Source organism: Echinops telfairi, unplaced genomic scaffold, assembly GCF_000313985.2.
Source record: "Echinops telfairi isolate 266 unplaced genomic scaffold, ASM31398v2 ScPeMD7_9;HRSCAF=40, whole genome shotgun sequence".
NCBI lineage: Eukaryota > Metazoa > Chordata > Mammalia > Afrosoricida > Tenrecidae > Echinops > Echinops telfairi.
The window spans coordinates 69,039,563-69,049,184 of NW_022103906.1; the positions used below are offsets into that span (position 1 = coordinate 69,039,563).

The window sequence follows — 9,622 nt, forward strand, 5'->3', positions numbered from 1 at the left end:
ATTTAAACTTTTAACTTAAACCAACCAGTTTTCCAGCCTTAGTAAATCTTCCTCACGGGGAAGTGGTAGTTATGGAGTTCTTTGTAGGAGGAACTGGTCTTTCTCCACCATTCTACAAAACAGTAATACTGCCTTAGCCAATTCAGATGCACCAGGGCAGTCATTTCAGGAAAGAGCACGCTATCGTGTTCTGAGATAGCTCACACGTGTTCTACAGTGAGTGATGGAAACAAAGAGGTTGACGATTGGAGCTTTACACACACCTTCTCAGAGCATGAGGCAAATTGTGCTCTCTAAACCCCACGCCTTGCACTAAAGACTCCGTGGGCATTTCCCAAGACACTCCAAAAGAGCACGACGCTCAGTATGTAAGCAGGAAGAAGAATATCCTCCTGATTGTGTACTTTGAGCACAGGTTGTAAGATGGGTATGATATATACCAACATTACATGTGATGGTCTCTGTTCAATGGAGGAATGGAAAATCAGGATATAAGGATAAATTCTCTTTCCCAAAGGTACTCTGGTAAAAGCCAAATTGCTAGATTTTTTTTTCCTTCCCATACAGACAGGAATATAGCCAGCAGAATTCTTGCCTCTATTTTTTAAAGAATGAGGCTGATTGCCTCCAAATGAGCACAATAGATACCATCATAATAGAAAAATGGGGGAAGGGTGGGGAAACATTTGGAAATATGCTTAGAAAAGAAAAATTGATGGTTGCTGATTAATAACGTTGAATCATAGACAGAGGCTAAAGAGTTCAAGTGCAGTGCCCTGTTGTGAGATAACATCTGCCTGCCTTTTCCACAGAAAGTAAGAAGATTCTTCACAGACTTGAGAGGGGAAAAGAAACATGTTGTAAGGCCTGTGTGGTCCACTGGAACAGAATGAGACATACGGGGAACATCTCAGCACCTCGCCGGTATTCTCGTCATAGATACTAAAGCCAAGTTGGATTTTTTTTATGTTCTTCTTTTAAAATAGATCCATTTTTATCATCTTGAAAAGACACATCAGAAATGCATCAATTTTATGTATTGCACTTACCAGGAGTTCAAAGTATTATAACAGTTCCGTCCCTTTTCTGGAAGAAATTGCTACAGGTTGCCCCTGTGCAGTTCCTTCATGAAATAGATGTAACGGCGAAGGGCTTAGGGGATTCAGCTCAAGTGCTAGAGGTCCTTCTTAGCCATGTGTCAAGGCAGAATTTCTTGCTATTGGAAATAAGCTGCTATAATAGTTCAGAGTGAACACTGAGTTTTGTCAAAATCTGTCACTTTCAATGACAATGAAAATGCCATTTAAGAGCCAATCTGCCTCTGGCTCTGCAGATGTGGTTTTCTATGTATAATATAAATCTGTGGCAGTAATTAAGAACTATCAAGTACTGTAATTTTGGGGGGGAAAGGAGGGGGAGTCATTTGAAAATGACCACTTGATCTTTTCTCACTCGATTTCAATCATAAAATAGCATATTTTAGTAATTAAAATAGTCTATTCTGACTTAACTCTTAAGTTTTATTTCTCTGAAATAATTCTCTGGCTGTACAGTTATCAGTCAAAACTTTTCAGCTCGTTAGTTGAAGGTAGTGCTTTGATACATTCTTTCCTAACAGTTCATACCAAACTATGACAAAATGAAGCCCCCTGTAGTTAGTCTACAGTAATAGCAAAGTAACCGCAGCTGATTTGTTGTTTAGCAAGCTATTACGTTTTCACACTTGGAAAATGTGTCATGTTTTATTTATGTATGTTTTTCCTAACTCCCTCAATGTCAGGAAGCGAAGGAGACTATGTATAGTGAATGGTCATCAAGTAGAGTGCATACACTGGGGGGTGGCAGTAGGGACTCTCCTTCGCTCAGTTCCTCTTTTGCTCGGCCCACCGACAACGGATAAAAACAAAGCAAACAAACAGAAAATAAGAGAAGGAATCAAAATAGCTAGGGCCAGAGGAATTTTGAGCAGGAGAGAGAAATCATCTGGGGCACAGTATATCTTTGTTGTCGGCATCTTGAGGTCACATAGGAAGTTGCATAAAAGGGTCCATCGGGACAGAGGGATAAAATAAGGATAGAAATAACATATGGTAAGAGCATGAGAGGAATCCCTTTATCTCTCAAATAATGACTGTCATTTTATGTACACAGATGGACTAAAGAGCAAAAGGAAATGCAATATGTGAAATGCAATAAAAACCTTTTAAAAGTGGAAACCTTTGTCAAGCTTCTTGATTTCAATCAAGGTGCTAAGTTGAAATATTTCCATTAAAAAATAGCCTTTGAACTTTCTTACATTCTTTACATAAAATGAGAGTTTAAAATACAGAATAATTAGAGAAAAACCTAAAATGTCAAGCTAGGTCATTAAGAGAACAAAAAATGAACAAGGTAGTCTATACAATTAAAAAGTCATTTTCAGAGGGAAAATATTACATACAGGAATTGGAATCAACTTGATGGAAATTAACAACAACGTGCACATATAAATGAAAATGGAGTCTTGTTGCTTTTGCCAGGTGCTTCTGAATCAGTTCTAACTCACTGCTACCTTATATATAGCAGCATGAAATACTGCCCAGTCCTGTGCCATCCTCGCAATTGTTATGTTTGAGTCCGGTGTTGCAGCCACAGTGTCACTAGATCTCTTTAAGAGTATTCCTCTTTCTTGGTAGCTAGATGATTTTATGTCAACTTGAATTTTTATGAAAGTGTAGGGGTGGAGTCCACCCTGTCAAGCTGGGCACAGCCTGATGATGCCCCCGTGGAGGTGTGATCTTCTTCTAAAGAAGGAATGTGGGCAACTTCCCTCTCCCTTACCCTTCATCTTCATCCTGGCTGAGACTGTGTCTGCCCCCAAAGGTGGCCCCATGTGGACCACTGAACCCTGAGAGCTGTTTCCACTGACCTGGGACACACATGACTGCACCGACCAGCCTCTGATCTTCCTGCATTTCACTTCACCTTTCTGCGTCATCGGCCTGCAGCTACATGAGTCTGAAAAGGGATCTGACTAGCATTGCCCTATGCACTCGAGTTCAACTGGGCTGGGATGCCTTCTTGACATATAGTTATTTTCTTATATAAAGCATTTTCTTATAAATATATGTCACTGGATTTCTTTCTCTAGACAACCCAGCACAATTCTCAAAGTGACACCCTTGCTCTTCAACAATTTTCATTGGTCTTTTGCAGCAGATTTACCCAGTATACTTCCTCCATTTCTTGACAGCTGCTTCTGTGAATGCTGATTGTGGATCCAAACAAGATAAAATTCTTGAGAAAGTCGATCATTTGGGGGTTTATCATTGAAAGTGCTCTTACAGTTCAAATGTATTGATTTTTCTTCCACTTTCCTTACTCACTGACCAGTTTCCTCATGAATTAAAAACAATTACAATTATATGGCTGTAGGGTCACTATGAATTGGAATGGGTTCAATGAGAGTAGGTTTGTTTTTGTGTTATCGTGGGAAAGCTGCATCTCAGGCTCCAGAGTGAAATCTGCTATTTTGGAACACTGAGTACTTTTGCTGTTAGTTTGCCGAATGTGGTATCTCATTGATTTATTGACTGCTGCTTCCGTGAACATCGACAGTTCAAGTAGGGTGAAACCATTGACAATTCAATTTCTTCTCATTATATCACATTTATCAGTTCATTATCATGATGTTTGCCAGAATGTCATTTGTGAGGACTTTGGTTTTTATCATAGTGAAGTGTAATCTACTTTAGGGGTTGTAGTCTTTGAAAGTCAACATTGTCTCCAGTCATTTTCACTGTCAACGAGTGAGGGCGTGTCATCTGTATATCACAGACTGGTCATGAGTTTTACTCTGATTTAATGTCATTTTCTGTAACCCTTAACATGAATAGAATGCCTCATTTTTCTTGGAAACCCACAAGGGCAGCTCTGCCCTGTCCCATGGACTCCCTATGAGTTGGAATCAACTAGGTGGCAGTGAGTTTGGCTTGAGCTTTTTGATGGCACATTCTCCATTATTTGAGGGGTACCCCCACAAAAACTGAATTTTTTTTCAAAGCTATATATTTAATTAAAAAAACAAAAACCTTATCACCTTCAAAGTACTCTCCATCATTACACTTAATACGTTTGTCAAATCTGTGATTCCATTGTTGGAAACATTTTTCAAACTCATCTGTTTGGATGGCTGACACCACTTCCCTGGGTTTTGTTCTTTACCTCTTCTACAGTGTCAAATTGCTGTTCTTTCGTGTCCTTCTTCATTCACAGAAACCAAAATAAGTTGCAGGATCAAGGTTCGGTGAGTAAGGTGCATGGAGAAGAGAGAGGCACACTGGGTTTTGTTTTGTTTTGCCAAAAATTGGTGCACTGAGATGGCTGCATGAGCAAGTGCAGTGTACTGGTGGCTAAACCAGTCGCCCAACTGCCATAAATCAGGCTTTTTTTTGGGGGGGGGGGTTACACTCTTATGTAATCTTTTCAGAACCTCTAAATAGAAAGCTTGATTAACAGTCTGACCTGGTGGAAAGAACTCAAATTCACTATCCCCCTCAAATCCAAAACAAATGAGCATCATCTTGATCTTTGATTTCACTTGAAGAACTTTTGTTGGGTGAGGTGACAATGGCGTCTTCCACTAGCTTGATTGATGTTTGCTTTCAGGGTCATAAGAATAGCACCATGTCTTGTCATCAGTAATGGCCTTGGAAAAAAAGTCTGGGTTGTTCAGAGCTGTTCTTTCAAAGCATGACATGTTTACACACTCTTTTGCCCGGTCAGTCAGAACCCAAGGCACACATTTCACAGTGACCCTTCTCATTTCCAAATCTTCCATTAAAATTCGCTGAACCGAGCTCCAAGATAATACAGATAACTTCCCCATCTCTTCAGTAGCCCATCATCTTAGTTATTCAAGCACAAGTGCACGAATTTTATTGACATTGTCATCCATTTTGGAAGTTGACAGATGTCCAAAGTGAGGCTTGTCATCCATTGACATTTCACCTTTTTGGAAACGAGAAAAGCACTCATACACTTGATTTTTCTCCCCACCCCTAGCACTGTCCTTGTAAACTGCGTTCAACATCACAACAGTTTCTGCATCATTTTTCCCAAGCAGGAAACAAAATTTTACAACTACACGCTGTTCTCTTTAATTTGCCATCACAAAAAATCAAGGTTTGAGCGACACTGTTTTTATGAAAAAGTTCACTATGACCTTAGAGAACCTTCCCAGGTGACACCACTGGATGCATTAACTCAGACAGAGTTGCTGATGCTCACCTGGCAGGAAAAAAGTGTACTAAGAAAGCTCCACCCAATGGAGTATTTTTCCGTTTTGGTGGGTACTCTCTCATAAATATTAATCCTGTTGTCAAAAAGTCCAAAGTTACTCAGAATTTTTCAAGTAGATATTTGATACTACATTCATGCTAACATTCATTTTTCATATATTTCTCTGGGAATCAGAGGTAATGTCATTAAAATCTACATAAATATAAAAGTAAAACAAGATAACCTCTCTTAAGCTCTTTGATGTTTTAGTAGATCTGAGAAATTCCTTATTATTTCATCTTTAGAAACCTGATAGCTACAGAGAGATTAGTTAATTATTTGGATTTTGAGCTGAAATTTGTATAGTTGAAATACAAGGTCCACAGAGTGAAATTGGGCAAATTATCTCTGAAGCCTCATTTTCCCTCATTTATAAAGCAGAGATAATATTATTCTCTTGCATGGGTTTGTGAGAATTAAATGACCAAGTATATATAAAATGTATGTTGTAGACGCTGACATAGCATTTATCTATCTATCTAAATGTAAAAAATAAAAGCATATTCCCCACCAGTATTTTCTGCTTTATTTTTACTCTTCATGTTCACCTCAATCATTCAATCAAGTGTTGGCTTGATATATGTATGATGTTTTGCAGTATTATAGAAAATATATGCTTTCATTGTAAGGAATAGTCATAGCTATATAGAAAAAAATCTAAAAAATTTTTAGAGACCTAGACAAAAATATGCATTAAGAGTTTGCAAACCCGGTTAGACCAGAGGATGCAGAGTGGTACAGGTGGGAACTGGAAACACAGGGAATGTAGGACAGATGAACCCCTCAGGACCAGCAGTAAGAGTGGCGATACCGGGAGGGAAGGTGGGGTAGAAAGGGGGAATTGATCACAAGGATCTACATATAACCTCCTCTCTGTGGGATGGGCAACAGAAGAGTGGGTGAAGGGAGACGCCGGGCAGTGTAAGATAAGATATAATAATAATTTATAAATTATTAAGGATTCATGAGGGAGGGGGTGTGGGGAGGGAGTGGGAGGGGAAAAAGGAAAATGAGGAGCTAATTCCAGGAACCCAGGCGGAAAACGGATTTTGAGAATGATGAGGGCAACAAATGTATAAGTGTGCTTTACACAATTGATGTATGTATGGATTGTGATGAGTTGTATGAGCCCCAATAAAATGATTTTTTTAAAAAAGACTTGTTTGAGGAAGGTGAAACTAGTTATTTCATTTTTAACTAGAAAAAAAAATAGATTTTATCCTTTAAAAAATTTAGTGTTATAATGGGGTAAACCAAGAAGGGAACATAACAGATCAGCAAAGCCAAGCCATGAAGCCCCTAAAGAGCCCTCCAAAATAGACTTCATGCTCAGAGGGGCAGCTCCCGGAATTCCCCCAGGACCAGTGGGGAGAGAGTCATAAAGGTCAGTGGACAGACCTGGAATTATGTATGTTTCTTCTCCTTTTCTTTTTTCAATCTTTTGTTTTCTTTTTGTTTGCTTTATGTGATTGTCGGTTTGCTACCAATATAAGATAGGCATGGAAAGCAAGCTCAAGGAGAAAGCAATAGGACCACTGGTCCTGGAGAGACTTGGGGGGAGGAGGCAGGGAAAGGGTGCAGTGAGCAAACAATGCCATAGACAGTGGAACAACTAGGGATTTAAAATCAACAAGGAGGAGGAGGGAGCGTCCTGGTGGTGTGGAAGCAACAGCAAACTAGCTGAGAGGAAGTACTAAGAGGCAGAAATAGGGGGAATGTGATGGTGGGGCAGAAGGAAGGTAAAAGGTAACAGAGGAAGGATCTGGGAAGCACAGCAATGGATGGAGGTATAATCATAGGTGTGTACATATGTAAATATATTAATCCACAAAAGTAGAGTTATTTGCCTATGTACATAAATGTATATGGCAATACACTGACATTATGGACAGACTTGGGGCCTGTGTTCACATTCTCCCTCAATACAAGAACACTTTGTTCTAACAAATTGGCAATCTGAGATGCTCACCCTCTCGGCACAATCTCTGAAGACAAAATAGGTTCAAAAGCAAATGTGGTGAAGAAGGCAGATGGTGCCTGACTATTAAAAGATATAGCATCTGGGGTCTTAAAGGCTTGAAGTTAAACAAGCGGCCATCCAGCAGAGAAGCAACAATCCCACATGGAAAAAGCACACCAACTGGTGCGATCATGAGGTGTAATAGGGACCAGGTGACAAGCATCAGAAGACACATAACAAAGAAAAACATATTGTTGATAACAAGGTGGGGTCAGAGCAGAGACCCAAAACCCATCTGTGGACATGGAGCATTCCCCCACAGAGGGGCTACAGCGAAGGAATGAGTCAACAAAGGTGCAGTAAAGCATCGATGAAACACACAATATTCCTCTGGTTCCTTGAGGCTTCCTCACCCCCCACTATCATGACCCCAGTGCTACTTATGAATTCAGACTAGACTGGAGCATGTACACAAGTAAAGATAAGAAATGGGAGCTCACGACACATGGAATCCAGGAATAGGAATAGCAATACCAGAAGGGTAGGAGGAAGGTGGGGGGGAGAGAAGGGAAGAAAGGGGGAATTTATTGCAATGATCGACACACAACCACACACACCTCTCCAGGGGGAAGAACAACAGAAAACATGGGGAAAACAGCGGTCAGTGTGAGATATGAAAATAATAATTTATAATCTATCAAGGAGTCATGAGGGTAGGGGAGGAGGTAAAAAACAGGAGCTGATACCAAGGGCTCAATAGAAAGTAAATGTTTAGAAAAGAATTATGGCAACATATGTACAAATATGCCTGATGCAATCGATGTATGGATTGCAATGAGTTGTTAGAGCCCCCAATAAAATGATCTTTTAATTATAAATTAATTAAGTTTTTAAAAATTAGTGTTATATGTCAGTGTAGCACAATCCTTTAGAGTTAATGGCACTTAATTCATAACTTTAAAATTACTTCTTTTTAATTCATTGGTAATTTTCCAAAAATATCACATGCTTTAAGATTTTATCTGTGATAATATATTTCTACATAACAAATAATAAACTTGACTAAGTTTATTGCAAACTTGCTCAACTGCTTGATTCCAGAAGCAATGGCATGTCCCAGATTTCATCTGGGCTTCTCCCTCCCCCAGCACTCCAGGGGGTCCTGGTGTCTTTGAAAGGGCATCCCTGGGAGGTGCGTTCCTTAGTCAGCTATTCCACGTTCCAGGAGAACACAATCATAACTTCGTATATAAACTTTGAAAGAAGTCAATAAACCTTGGCAATGTGCTGTGGGCATATGAGCTTGTTAGAGAAAACATGTAGTGATTGTGAAGGGCTGATGACAATTCTGGATCCTCTTCTTTAAAGCATCTGTTTTCATTTACGCACAGTTGTTCATCTGCTGTTCATTCAGAAGGTTTATTAGCAGCCTAGGCATACTTAAGCAGTTGAATACACATAGAAAGCCATAATATATTCAATTGTTAGGAAAAATTAAGTCACCATTTCATATGCACAAACTACAATGGAAATTTCCCTTTCAATTGTGACCTCATTTCTCTACATTGGAACTCCTGAGTAATAATGCGATGGTTAAAGCGAGCAGTCTTTCAGTTCTGTGGGCCTCGACTTAGCTGTCATTTCTGAAGGAATGTGGCACTGTGTTATGGAAAACACCCGAGCCTTTATCCTCGCCCACCAAGTACATTAAAGCACTATGTGCAAGTTAAAGCTGGTCAATTACTTTATTAAGTGTTCTTCAGTGCCATCAAGTCAGTTCTGACTCACAGTTACCCGACATGTAACAGATTGACATACCATCCCGTCCAGAGCTATCTTCACAGTTGTTGTTTGAGTGCATTGTTGCAGCCATTGTGTCAAATAGAGTTCAAAAGTGAGGCGAATTTTTAAAACAAAACATTTGGACCACTTCATGATATGAAGCAGACTTTCCGAGCTACAGTTTGACTCTCCCTAACCGCTTCTTTTTCACTCATTCATTCTTAAGAAGAACACCAAAAGGCCCAACATGAAAGAAAAGAAAATAGATAAATCGGACTTTGTGAAAATGAAAACCATTTGCTCTTTGCAAAAAACACTGTTAAGACAATAAAACAGCAAGTCACAAGCTAGGAGAAAATATTCACAACAATATATAAAGAATCTAACAACTCAATAATAAAGGTTATTATTCTTTTATCTGGACAAATAAAAGATGGGCAACATGAATAAAATGTAAAAATAAGACTCTCACTCACTGCCTCACTCTCTCATTGTCTCACTCACTGCCTCACTCTCTCATTGTCTCACTCACTGCCTCACTCTCTCATTGTCTCACTCACT

General features: G+C 39.4%; 1 protein-coding gene across 1 annotated transcript in view; it reads right to left on the reverse strand.

Moving 5' to 3' along the window:
• Nucleotides 1–9,182: 9,182 nt before the first annotated feature.
• Nucleotides 9,183–9,622, reverse strand: part of CEP44 (centrosomal protein 44) — a 46,481-nt gene continuing 46,041 nt past the window's right edge. Inside the window, exon 12 of the mRNA XM_045286757.1 lies at nucleotides 9,183–9,281. The gene's annotated coding sequence lies outside the window, so the exon portion shown is untranslated. The remainder of the gene's footprint in view (nucleotides 9,282–9,622) is intronic.